General features: G+C 38.6%; 1 pseudogene across 1 annotated transcript; it reads right to left on the reverse strand.

The window, feature by feature from the left end:
- Positions 1–2851: 2851 nt before the first annotated feature.
- LOC146505479 (polymeric immunoglobulin receptor-like) lies at positions 2852–11417 on the reverse strand (annotated as a pseudogene). Its single transcript, XR_014877491.1, has 11 exons — positions 8852–11417; positions 7498–7545; positions 6986–7295; positions 6468–6767; positions 6256–6277; positions 6030–6121; positions 5869–5903; positions 5715–5771; positions 5326–5382; positions 3320–3388; positions 2852–3143 (listed from the first exon to the last, which is right to left on the reverse strand). The product of XR_014877491.1 is annotated as a polymeric immunoglobulin receptor-like (transcript).
- Positions 11418–14692: the final 3275 nt, after the last annotated feature.

A 14692-nucleotide genomic window follows, 5' to 3' on the forward strand; every position in this document is an offset into this window, starting at 1 on the left:
TGTGTTATTATTCATATATGATTCCTTTTTAGCTCCCTCAACACTTGTTAAATATTTTTATTATAACATATATAAATGTTGTCTATGAAAGTTGATTATTTGAAATGTGCAGTCTTACCTCTGGTGACAGACAGACGAAGCCTGTCTTCCATGTCTGGTGTTCATGTACCTGAAACTCCACAAAACACCAGTAATGACTGACCTCACGTGTGAGTTTTTAACTGTCACAGTGAAGTTTTTTTTTTTGGTTTTTAAATCTTGTGTCATATAACAAATCACTTTTGTTTTTGTCAGTGTAGTTGTCATAGACCCTGACATTTGTCCTAGAAATCTACATTATGAGTCTTTATTCTGGTTTATTTGTGGTGTTGTTCAACCATGATTCTTTATATTATATTTTATATATTATTTATATTATATAAATTTTTTGATTTTCTATAGGTTCGATTGTCATTCTGGTACTTTGTATTTTGTACTGGTTACTTTAGAAATGTTGTTGCTGTTACTGTTTATAAAGTTTGTTATATGTATTGGGTTCATTGTATTTTTGTTTATTATTCTAACCTCTCCACCTCTGTATCTGTATTCAGACAAAACCTCTTTTTTTCTAATGTAGTCTCTTTACATTAGTAAAACATTTATGAAACACTTCATTAGATGAACATGTATCTGTCCATAGAATAATGGACAGGTGACTGAAATAATGCAAAGAAATAATGCAGAAAAATACAAAAGATATCCAAGCTGTGTTGTCCCTTTTTAAATATGCTGTCTCCCGTGTAGTATGAGTAGTATCTACAATAAAAAAAAGGCAGTAATTAGTATAGTAATCGAATGTATTCTAATCTCTCTCTCTCTAAGAGTGGCTCCATATTACGGTATATTCATGTGGCAAGTGAAAGGTTGCTGATTCAGTTCCATCTAAAAACACAAATCTTCATTGAGATTATGTCAGAAAAGAAATCCAGCATGACTTTCTGTTAAATCAAACATGTGGCACCACCTGCTGTGGTGACCTCCTGTGACAAGAAAGTATCTTCTCTGTCTTCAGGTACTAAAATTTACTAATATTTGGAATTAATGTAGAATTTCTAATCACTTGCAGTAGTTAGTGATGGTTTAGTAGCATATGTGACATTAGTTGGTAACATGTACCATGCTCATGGAGAAATGTTAAATAAATGAACATTCCTTCATGTAGATATCATATTCGGGTCTCCTGTTGTGATCAGCCATTCTTCCACTTCAGCTTGAGCTCCCCCCTCCTCCCAGTAACTCAATCATACAACAGATCCACTCAATCATATTTAGTAATGTCACTCAGTTCTCTCAGTTTAAATTTCTAACTACATATCAAACCCACCACAAGATGGAGCCTTATTGCATCCTCCTTTCACACCAGCAGTAGGACTAGTAGCAGCCAATAGTTTCATTAAAGGGAGAGGGGGCATTCTTTCTAGAGATGGACAACAAAATCCTACCGTTAGTCTTGCACCAAAACAGGTAAATCCATAATCATAATATAATCATAGAAAAAAAGAGAAAACAACAAAAACAATTTAAGAAAACAACTTAAAAGCAAAAATAAAATAAGATCAAATAAAAATCTGGTTTGTGTAAATGTTTTCAGCTCTACAACATTCTTACTCTGAACAAATGTAAAAAGAAAAAAGTAAAATAAAAAAATCATAACTAATAGTCTATGTAAAATATACTGAAATGTACTTATGTACTTACTGGTGCCAGATATATAACAATACTTCATGTCATCTGACCTTCCATTGATCTCAACTACATACACGTAATAAATGCACTACATTTCTGATTAGACAGCAGCAAATTACCAACAATATCCATCATACAAGAACTTTATACAAGTACATCTTGCACCCTGCTGTTATTTGCTGAATTGTCTGAGGGCCATCTTTACACAGCTCGCACCTGGGGTCTTGCCTGGTGTGAAAGACCTCACCCTTTATGAATCTCTTGCTCAGAGCATGCTCCTATGCTGCCATGATTAGTGCCTCTGTGCTGTCTTTCAGTCCAGCTTTGTCTAGCCACTGGTAGGATTTCTGGATGTCACCCACTTTCTTGATCTGCCAGTGGTACGTACCATGCAGGGGCCTGTCCTTCCATGAAGCTTCCTCCCCTTTCTTGGGTTTCTGCTGCCTGAGGTATTCACTGAGCATGCAATCAGTTTGAGCCATTTTCCTTATGTATTCATGGATGTTTGTTGTCTTATGCTGGACTGTGGTACTGACACTCACCATTCCCTGGCCTTCTTCCTTCCACTTAGCATACAGCCTCAGGGTGCTGGAATTGGGGTGAAACCCTCTATGCATGGTCAGGAGCTTCCTGGTCTTAATGTCAGTGGCTTCCATCTCCTCTACTGGCCAGCTTATTATCCCAGCAGGGTACCTGATCAGGGGCAGAGCGTAGGTGTTAATAGCCTGTTCGGCTGACTCTTCGGGACTTATAACAACTGCTCCACTCTGTAGTCGGTATCCATAGCCAGTGATGATCTCACTGAGGGGGTTCGGGCCTATGCAGAACAGAAGTGGGGACAGAGCATCTCTTTGGTAGATCCCGCACTTGATAGTGAATTGAGTTCCTGATGAAGGCTCTTAGAGTCCTATTGTTCTTGTATATTTCTAGGCATTCCAGGATCCAGATGTGGGGCATCGAGTCATAGGCCTTCTTGTAGTCAATCCAGGCAGTGCACAGGTATCTATCTATTGATTGATAGATACAAACCACAAACAATATATTCATAAACATAATGATACATAATATATCTAACAGACAAATAGAAATGGTGATGCTGATGATTACAATTCTTTTTTATTACAAAACTAAAAATCACATCAATGATCATGAAAAAGAACAAGCAAACTGGCGAATGCTTCTTTGAATAAATTTGCAGCTATGCAGGAATAAAATTTGTTACAAAGCAGTTAAAAGGAGAAGAAAAAAGCTACTACATCACAACCTGACACATTGCAGCATTTATCTGACAATACTTCAGTAATATAGGTACAGATAAAAAAGTAAAAACTGCAAAAAGATTTTAATGTTTGAACATTTCAACGCTTGTTAGCTGATATGCTCTAATGCTCTGAAACTTCTGTATCTTTTCTTTCATCCTGTTTGAGAACAGAAACAAATGGGACAATTAGGGAAAAAAAGCTAAGAAAAATGTGCCAAAATTAAAAAAGAAATCATGAAACACTAGGACAACAAGCAAAATAATTGAAGAAATTAAGAGACAAAGGGACGTGACATCTAGTGTGTGGTTCGCTTCAGGTCTTTTAATATTTACCCATTTAATACGCTGTTTCTTAACAACAGAACTGTACGCGAGTTCTACGTCACATTCAGCAAATAAACTCTAGGGGGGAAACAGAAATAGAAACTGAGCACTTTACACTTCTGTTGATCTTTAAGAAAAAAAGTATTCCTATATATAAATCTGCAATTGTAGTGTGTTAGGGTTACTTCAGGTGATTTACTGCAAGGTGTCAGTGTTGTTGAAAAATATCAATATTTAAATTCATTATAAGAGTTAAAGGTTTGAATTATCAGAAGTAAAATATAGCTTCATGAATTATGTCTTCCTCTGGTAGCTGTTGCTGTGTTTTACAAGTTATAAAACACACACAAGAACAGTTTACTATATGAGGTAACATATTAGTAATCAATCTCTAATAGACTAAACTTATCTCCAAAAGTTGCTTCTATTCATCTGCACCTAGCGTTTTCAGTGGGAGAAACATTTCGTCACTCATCTTTGACTTCTTCAGTCTAAGCTGACTGCAATGTCGAAACAACAATATTGCAGAAGTGGAAGCAGAGCAACTACAGACGAAGGTTTCGGCCTCTCTCAGGAATGCAAAGCCCCCAGCAGCCAACATCAACATGGAGGAGAGGAAGGCACTCACATTACTTAGTAATGACAACAACATTACCATCCTTCCGGCAGACAAGGGTAGGTGCACAGTTTTGCGAAACCAGAAAGACTATCATGAGAAAATTGTGTCATTGCTCAGTGACGAAAATACTTATGAGCCCCTGAAACGAGACCCAGGAAGTGGTTACAGGAAGAGGGTGATAGACTGTCTGAAGCAGTTAGAACAAGACAAGGCTATCGACCGGACCTCATACCAGAGGCTATACCCAGGGGAGTCTACACCAAGTCTGTATGGTTTACCAAAGATACATAAACAGGGTGCACCTTTAAGACCAATTGTCTGTATGATCAACTCGGTCACCTATAACATCTAAGTTTCTGGCTTCGAACCTCACCCCGCTGGTAGGCAGCTCTGAACACCACATCCAGAACACCCTGGATTTTGTTGAGAAGGTGAGAGATGTCACTATGATGGCAGATGAAACCATGGCCTCGTACGATGTTACATCTCTTTTCACTTGCATCCCAGTCAGTGTTGGAGGTAGTTCGTTAGAGATTACAGGATGACCCCAACCTCAGCATCGACCGAGTGTGTTTGCTTTTGGAACTGTGTCTTCATTCCACCTACTTCACATACAACGGTCAGTTCTGCAGGCCGAAACATGGGTGTGCCATGGGCTCCCCAGTTTCACCCATCATGGCCAATTTGTACATGGACGAAGTGGAAAAGAGGGCTTTGTTATCCTACACCACCAAGTCATTGGTTCAGGTATGTGGATGACACCTGGGTGAAAATTAAATCTCAGTACGTACCACATTTCACGGATCACATTAACTCGGTGGACTGACACATCAAATTCACCAGAGAGGATATGAAAAGTGGCAGGTTAGCCTTCTTAGACTGTGAGATTTCCATCAGTAATGGGAGACATTTATGTGAAAAGGGAAAGACCATTTCTGAATCGAGGAGGGGGCCTAAGAGTACATCTTTCGCCATCTTACAATGCTGTGATTGCAGCCATTCCCCAACTCTATGTGAATGGTGCTCATGGCCATTGATCAGCGGTCTTTGATCGGTGGTTGTTGATCAATGGTCATGAGTATTTGTATATTAGTGGTCAAGGAACTGAACTCCCGGCCCATTGTTCCTTCTAGTTTCGGTCATTACGCAAATGTACTGTTTATAAGGTTGGGGAAGCCTGCAGTCAGCTGAGACTGAAGAAGTCACTTGGATGAGTGACGAAACGTTTCTCCCACTGAAAACGCTACATCCACATGAACAGAATCGACTTTTGGAGATTTACTTACCTGGGTGATTGAGCATGCATCAAGAAGTCTACACCTACTGTATACTCTCAGATGGCCAATATGTTCACTGAAAATTGTAAACATTTCTTGATAGCACTGCAGTTGGTTACCTTGGTTAAACTTTTTTTCTTAGGTTTAATTTCAGAGTATATCACTTCTTTGTCCACCTGTGTGAAATGAGCATAATACAATGCATTTAGACACACTGAGTGCCCTGTGGCAAGCGCAGGATGCCAAAATGAATAAAATACCAATATTTAAGTGAACAAGAAGGGGCAGAGATTTGAATCCCCAGAAGCAAAATACAGCTTTGTGACTCATGCTCTCATTTCATGTGATAGGTGTTGTTTTATTTTGTGAGTTGTACCCCCCCCACACACACACACGAGAACAGTTTACCCTAAGAGGATTTTCATTATCAAATAGTCTAGATCTGTAGCAAACTCTCAGATGAAATCTTTGCTGAAAATTGGAAACTTGATTTCTTGATAGCACTTACCCTGGGTGAACTATTTTCTTTGAGTCCAATTTCAGAGTATCTTACATCCTCTCCAGTCTTCATTGAAGAACATAACACAATTAAAACATCTGCCATAAATATGTTTTTAGTATCATGTACCGTGCACACAGAGAAATAAATCAGCATAACTTACCATTGCTGTCGCTGATAATTCTACTTTGCGCTTCTCTAGCAAAACAAAATTGCCGTTACTGACTCACTGTAACAATGCTCAATAACCTAACTATTAATTCAGTTCTTAATATTTATTAATACATTTAGTGTGGATTGAAATCAAGCTTCATTAAGACTTACTGTGACTCATTATAAACCAGATGAACACCATAATTAAAATCAAGATCAATACACTCAGAGGGATGATGAGGATCTTTGTGTCATATGAAGCTCTGCAACATACAGGTTGAGAACATAATTTAGTTTACTTTAACAAGTAATAATAGTGTCTGTAAAAATTTGTATGCATAATCTCTTAAAATATTTTACGTCTAAATACTGCAAATAAATATAAAAAATATCTGACCTGTGTTCTTTATTTTCTTGTACTGTAGATTTGTTCCATTTTGATAATTGTTTTACTTATGGCAACAGTATGAGTAGTAGATATAGAAGTAGAACATTATCACAAGAGTACTGTAACAGTTATAAACTCTCTAAAATCTCTTAGAGTACAAATATTTATAAAAGTATTGAATTCATTTACATGTAAAATCTTTGATAACTTGCAATACTCACTGTTAATTGGTTTCTCTGTAACATTTAAATATACTGGTATCTGAATGTCCCCTTCAGCACACCAATACCAGCCACTGTCCTCTGACCTTAGTCCAGTCATGGTCACTGTGGAAACATCTGGGTCTCTCATATGAGTGGTCACTGTTGTTCCATCTATGGATCCAAATGATCCTGTCACACAGTTCCTGCCCAGCCTGCACCACTTCATTTCTCCAGAGTTACTCCGGTGACATCTAATAGTTATGTTTTCTCCAATATATCCTGTAATCCTCTGATAATCCACGTAGAGACTGGGGGTACCTTCAAGTAAACTTCAGTTTAAAGAAAGCAAAAAACCACAAATGCCAATACTTTTTTCAGTGCTGAATAAAAAAATATATGTGATTAAGATTTCATGTTGATTCTCATTAGCTTTGAATGACAAGTGCAAAAAATGTCATTTTTTCTTTTCTTTTTTTTTTTTTCCCAAAAAACGACATTGTAAAGAATTTGAAATGTTAAGAGAGATGTGCACTTACCACTGGTTACTGATAGTTGAATATACAGTCCGCAGTCCGGTCCATTATTAATCTCCACCACACACCAGTAATCAGTATTTTGATTTTTCAGATTTTTTATAGTCACAGTAAAAATTTGTTCTTTTTTGTCATCATAGATTGAATATTTTCCTGAACGGTCTGGTTTGTTTGTTTTTACTGCATAGCTGCAGGAGCTCCATATGTGTCCTTCACACAAGTACTTCACATGGTCTATATATTTTGACTCATAGAGACATGGGATGGAGATAGATTTTCCAGCTTCCACTGTCTGTAGTTATGCTGTGAACTCCTGCAACAAGAACAAAGTATTTTATTGGTTATGTTTAATTAAAACATTCTTCCTTCATTTGTCTCTTGTACATGTAGACACTTAGAGTGTTGTTAAGTAAAAAACAGAATAAACTAAAAATTATTAAAAGCCATTATTTTTATCATCTACTGACACTAACCTTTGAAAAACATGAAGTATTTTATTGATTCCTGTGACTGACCTTTAAGCACACTGAAAAGAAGAAGAACACTGAGATGAGCAGCCATGCCTGTGAGTGAGTAGAATGAAAACACATGAACCACAGTCAAGTCTGGTTCTATTTTTGAATTTAAGCAACATGCAAATGCAACACTTAAAACCTGCCTTCCTGATAGTTCGTCATACAATAACGTGTTTTTTTCTGCTGTCTTTTGCTGTAAACTAAGTATGAAAATTACCATCCACAACATTGCTACAAGTAAACAATAATATGCATTCTCATAATATATAATAGCACTGACAGTGCAGGAAGCGAAAACAGTAAAAAAAAAAAAAATCTCTTATACACGATGAGTTCTCACAAATCCTGAAAATAGGGTTCAGGATCAAAGAAATTGTGCAATAAACTTTCCTGCTTTGCAAGAATAATAAATAATAATTATTCTAATAAATTAGAATGGAAAGCTGAATATTTGCCCTTTTCATATCTTTTATGATTGAAACATAACTGTACATGCTGTCCACATCATTTTGATTAAATCACCTTCATGTTAGAACAGAAATCGAAAGCTTTACACTTTGAAGCATTTTAAAAGTTTTATTATGCTGCACTTTGGTGGAAAGTAATTTTAAGTCTACAATATGGTTAAATACAAAACTATGGTGGTAGTATATTGATGATAACTGAGATAATTTTAAACCCATTTGTTTTAAGTTACTTCCTCTTCCTGCCTAGACTGAGAAAATATAATTGGCAGAAAGAATAAATAGTGTCTACCTGATCTCACGTCCAACTTGTCACAGATGTTTAATCAGCAATGCTTTGTGTCACATGTTAACTTTCTGGATGCCAATTATTAAGTTCCAGTTTTAGAAGGCTTCACAGCATTCAGCAGTTTATTCAAAGACATCAATTCCTTCTTAAATTTAAAATTTTACACTGTAATTTATTATTCATTTAGTATTGTGTAACATGCTCACAAGGAACTAACTTTTTATAGTGTAGCTATGTAGTTTTTCTACTGTGGCAGATCAAAACGTCTATGAAAATGGCCTCAAAGGTGCTGTGATAGAACTCAGGTTTCTTATTTATATTAAATGGGTGACACTGCCACCACCTTTGTTAAAATGTCTGGTCTGGTGTTGAGAGGCCAATGAATACCAAACAACCAAATACTTCAACACACAAAGGCTGTATTTGAAATCGAGGTAAAGTTTAAAGCCCCCAGAAATAAATAAAAACACATCAGCAAAGTAGTGCTTGAAAGTACATAATTTTCCTGAAATGTGTGGCTTGTTTGTGTTAACTGCATAAATAAATGTGTACCAACAACAATTAGACTGTTTCATGGTTTCTGTGCTGCCTTCAATATTACCTTTACAAACTGTAGTCTTGCTGTGGATTCCTCCAACTAGAACAAGCATGCCAGTGTCATTATCAGGCTGTGTGCAGGCAGGAGAGGACCCAAACGCAAACTCACGGGAAAACAGGACTGAACTCAAAATACAGCTTTATTGCTGACAGAGGATAAAGGCCATACAAAATAATATGAAACTAAACTGGGAAGTACTAAGGAACTGACTCACGAGGAAACACACGGAGGGGCACACAGTCATGAGGGAGAACGCGACACAGAACTGAGGGAGACGCAGACATAAATACACAGAGGGTTAATGAGGGAAGTGGGAGCACATGGGGAACACAGGTGACGCTGATAATCATAACAAGACACGGCAGGAGTAAATGCAACACTGACGGGAGACTGTCAAAGTAAAACAGGAAGTACACAGAGGTTCAGACAGGAGGAGAGAGAGCACGGACATAACGGGCTGGGGAAAACATGGAATAAAACACGAGGGGAAACAAGGGTTCACAGATACACAGAGGGGCACACAGGGGGCAACCAAATAAGGAACATCTTAACTAAACAACCTAGGAACCAAGGCATAAATAAAGAACAAAATACAAAACACATGAAAACTAAGAATACTGGGCCAACATGGCTCAGGACCATGACAGCCAGTGATATAATATTGCAATCTGTTATCTGTATATTTTGCAACAGAGACAAACAGAATCGAAAGTGTCAGTATATAGGATAGTTAAGTAAAAAGGGAGATGACCAGTAAACCATTATGTAGCTTTGGTGCTACAATGGGTGATGCTCTGTGTCTTTATTGGTTATGTTACATTTATTAACATTTTTAGCACATAGATAGCATTACTTGGTGGTTTTTCTGTGGTTTTGGCTGAAATAAGAAAAGCAGTGGTTACTTTTATTAAAGTTGTGAAAGATTTTCTGTCATTTGCACAGACAGGCTGGGTGGCACTGGGAGAAAGCCTGCCCCCTTGTGTGTGTATTTGAATTAAATGCTAGTTATGCTGGCAAGGAGCAAAGACCTCTTTGTCTAATGAGCACATTTGTATTTTCTCTGAGGATATGCTAATATTTACATGTAAGCTAGTGTGTGTGATTGTGTGTGTGAGATGCTCCAGTCACAGACACACAAAAAACTCTGGCATGGAGATGGAGCATTACGTCTGGTTGGATGTTGCTGGTCAGAGTGCACACTTGTGCAGAGTGCTTCTTGTTCCCACTGACCCATGTGGACAGTGACTCTGCAGGGCTGTCCTGGCAAACTGAAAACAGTTAAATATGAATAGGGAAATTGTGCTGACAGTGATATACGTCCTTCATGTACAGAGCACATTTGTCAGGGCCTTTCATTTCATGTATTTATTTATTTCAAACTTGGTTCAACAGTTGAAACAGCTTTATCTTTTCATACACAAAAACTATGCTTTACCTTGATATAACTGTTAGGATGCCTGGGTCGTTGACCCAGGGGTTTTGAGTTTATTATATTATTTATAATTTCTAGTCTTTGGGTTTTCGTTGGAGTCATGTCTTATGGTTTGTCTCTGTGTAATCCTTAGTTGCTGTCTCCCCTGTCCGCTATATCTCCGTGTCCAGTCAGTGTCTGTGTCTGCCCTGGTCCCACATCTCTGTTCCCTCTGTTGTAGTGCCTGCATGTGAGTCTGTGTCTTTTGTTCAGTCTGTGTTATGTGTTTCCTGTTTTACTTTGAAGGTCTCTGTCTTATCTCAGTGTGTTCAGTTTACGCTTCCTTGTCTCATCAGTTCTGATTTGCCCCAGCTGTGTTTCCCTCCTGTTGTCCATTCCCTGATTGCTCCTCCATGTATTTAAGCCCTGTGTTTCAGTTTGTCATTGTCGCGATCTACCGTTTATATAGCTGTGTGTTTTTTCAGTCCTCCAGTGTAAGTGTATTTTGGATATTTCCAGTTATGTTATATTTGAGTTTAAGATTAAAGCGGTTTTGAGTTTAAGTTTTGTCTCCGGAGTCTTCACTTTGGGTCCTTCTCCTGCCTGCACGCAGCCATCACATAACAATAACACTGCAACCATGCGTGAAAAGGTGCAGGAAGAAGAAAAATATTCTTATTAAACCCTGCCCCCTATCTGTAATCCAACTAATATTACAAGTGGGCCTATAAACTAAGGAACACACTAGCATTTATCTACAGATCCCAGCGCAGAACAAACAACCAAATTACAATCAGCAATAAACCACAACACATAATAACAAGGACAAAAAATAAGTAAACATAGGCAGAGTACAGGGGCACTCTGTACAGTTCACCCTGGCACAGCTGGCTGCCGGCAGAGCCCATGGGCACACCACTGCAGCCCCCTCTGACTTCTGCTCCGTGGCTGCTGGGTGACCCCTCATCTGGGGCTCTCCTCAGCTCTTCCCAGTAGGGTGGCACAGATGCCCCTCCGGTGGTCCTCCTTGGGCTGTCGCACTCTGGGTCCTCTGGATGTCCAGGGCCTGGATCTTCTCCATACCTGCTTCAAGCCCTGGGGGACAGGGCTATGGCTCCCCACACCCTGTAGCAGATCGTTATGTGGAGAAACCTTTTGAGTACAAGCGCACCAAACCACACAGGTGTGCACACATGTGTTCGTAAGAAACACAAAGAACACCTTTCTTGGCTGCTAACTCAAAGCACATTGCGCGCTGTCGGTCCTTCATGCCGCACAACAACATTCAATGTTTAGTATTTACTGTTATTTACTATTAGCTAGATTAATGTGATGGTGCTGTGTTTATTATGTTGCTGAATTTTTTTGCTTGTTCTCTCTTTTTTTCTCTTCTCTCAGCAGGTGATCCAGGAGATTTTTTTTCTTTTTTTAAGTGTCCTTTCTCACTGTCCCTCTTCCCCTCTATTTTTCTGTTCCTTCATCTTTCTCTCTCCCTTTCCTATCCCCCAACTGTCTGTAACAACTGAAAATAAAATAAAATAAAATAAATAAAATAAAATAATAAAAACAAAGCTTAAAAATGTAAATGAACACAGGTCAGATATCCTTTGTATTTACATGCAGTATTCAGTGCTAGAACTGTTCTTCTAAAGAGTATCTGTCTAAAAAAGTTCTTTTACAGATGCTATTACATATTACAACACGTTCTCACTCCCAATATTTTGTGCTAGGTGACAAATTGTCAACATGTTACGCTTCCGGGCACCTGTTACGGATTCAAATATTGGGAATGGATACAAGAGGAAAACCAAAATAACAACACTGGTCCGGCCGGGTCAAGTCAAACGATGATTTAATGAACACACGCGTGGGAGATGGACACCATACATCAGACAGCATCAGATCTCAAAATGGTGGAGCCTTGATCAAACTCTTATAGCCTCTAGTGGCCCCCACCTAATCATCAGAGCCTAAACATTCTTTCTCACACAGCGCCTAAACTACGACCTTGGCTCCCTGTTTATCTGCTCCTGCTGATGGGGCAGAATGCTCTGTTCTCTTCCAATCAGACAAATAAGGCGATGACTTTCTGTGAACAATATTTTCTTATAACTCAGCAGTATAATGCATCACAAAACAATATCATTCATTCACAATAAATCAACAGTCTAATGTACTGCAAATCAGTTTACCAAATGTAATAATTATCACCTTCTTCTAGTTCAGGAGCATAATGCAAACTAAAACTACATAATAATTCACAATCTTTAATTAGGGGTCCAACATGGCATAAAACAATATCACAATCCCACAATTCCCCCTGATGAGCTCTTTAGACATAAAGAGCTCACTTACACCCTGCAATCTAGTGTTTTGCTGGTTCATTTCTCCTTACTCCTCAGGCCTTTTGTCCCCCTTTTGGGTGAACCATATGTGAGATGACCTCTGTGTTTACTCAGTTCAGATGCAAGAAAAACTTTTATTACAACAACAACACTATGTACAGATGATACTCCCATCACTCCCCAGTTCTCCCACAGCTTTATTTCGGTGCTACCTTATACCCTCCAAACGTACTCAGACTAGAACCTCTGTCCTATGAGCTTTTAACCTTTATTTTATTGCTATAGGCACCAGTGTCTTCCAGTCGCGTGATCCTCTGCTCTTGTTTCCTTCAACCTCACGGGTTAGACAACCCTTCAGTCGTTGCACAGATCACGGGATTATTCTGCCCCGATTTCAAACAATGATCTGTGTATTCTGGGATCACAGCTGTGTTCCCCAGGAAAAGGAACAGAAAGGTGTTCTCCTTATGACCAACAGCCTCTCGAACGTCGTTGGTGTGGTGTTCCTGGATTTCCGTCAACCCCTTCGTGGTTATCGCTGTGTTTATTTGATCCATCCTTTTTAGGTGACTAACTGGAGCCCAAAATGCCATGACACTTGAACCCAGTTGATGTTTCCGCAGTCACCGTGTCTGTCTCTGCTGCCAAGGATCCTCGTATATCTGTGACCTCGTCTGGTGTCTGTTCCTTTCTCTGTAAGAGACAGAAAACCAAAACACCTCTCTTCCTAGCTCTAACAATCTAATGTTGCTGTCTACTGATCTTTTGGTGATTCAGAATTTGTTTAAAATATTCAGAATGTCCCAAGGACTTATCCTAATTTAGTGTATGTGTGTGTAAGCGTGTTTGCATGTAACCCACTGCACTCAAGGCATTTCTTACACTTTATCAGTCCGGACTATCGCCGAACGAAGCTTATGACCTTCAAAAGACCGAGTGCCAACTCATTATAAGCACATTTGCAAGATATATATAAAATGATTAAAACCACTCATTCTAATAAAAGACATAAAAAACAAATTAGCCATTTCTAATTCTAACATGTGTCCATTCAATTAAGCTAGAAAATTAAAAAAGGTTAGTGACCTCATATCTTAGAAAGTATCAGACTTTCTCCTGTCCAGTGTCGTTGCTCCAGTCTTGTTATTCTGTGTTAGGGAATGAAATCAATTTAATTGTCATGTTAGATCTGTCCAACACCTGGCTCCGCCCAGAGCCTGCGTCTTCACAATTGTCTACAAACAAAACCTGTATTAATATGAACTTCACTTCAACATGAACTTGTTGACTACTTTTGACACCTGTAGGTAGAAGATTAACATCGGGTTATAACAATCACTGTAATACAAATGTTAATATGTCAATAGCTTCAATAAATGTTCAATGCAATGCTTGTTATATGATTCTGATGTAACAATAATGCTGATGCTAAAATAACAGTAAAACACACCCTTTTTATCCCTTACTGACCACAGCAGGGGCCTCTATGTTTTAATTCAGCCATGAAGCTCACCTGATTCATCACTGAGCCCCACCGGCACTGGCATTTGACAGGGTGGTGCTGCATATTCTTCCTTTAATGTCACTATTTTCAATCTGTTAATTACAGTGCTTAAACATGAAGTAGACTACGTCCACAACAAGTCAATACAGCTGTAAATGTGGCCAATTATCAATCTATTACCAATCAATAACAAACGACAGCTTTTATTTTATGCAGGCTTTTAGTCAACCACTCACCCACAGGATCTTCAATCCCAGAAAATTCCTTCTCTTCCTTTAATAAGTCTGTCCTCCTTCCATGCCCTGGTAACTGGTCCATCCAGAGCTGTATCATCTTGAAATATACATACAACAAGCCAAACCACACCTTGGTCACACCAACCCTTTTCCGCCCTGAAGATGTCCAACGCCATCTTAGTCTGGACTGTCAAAGGTGATTTTAACGCTGATTGTTCCGACAATCCATTTATAACATTTCCTGGTCAGATTAGCCAATCTCTGCACACTAGAATAAACATAATCAACATGATCAACATTTTTCCTGCGTGTTATTTCACCATCTTATTGATTCCAACGCTCCATCCT

Source organism: Neolamprologus multifasciatus, chromosome 13, assembly GCF_963576455.1.
Source record: "Neolamprologus multifasciatus chromosome 13, fNeoMul1.2, whole genome shotgun sequence".
Classification (NCBI taxonomy): domain Eukaryota; kingdom Metazoa; phylum Chordata; class Actinopteri; order Cichliformes; family Cichlidae; genus Neolamprologus; species Neolamprologus multifasciatus.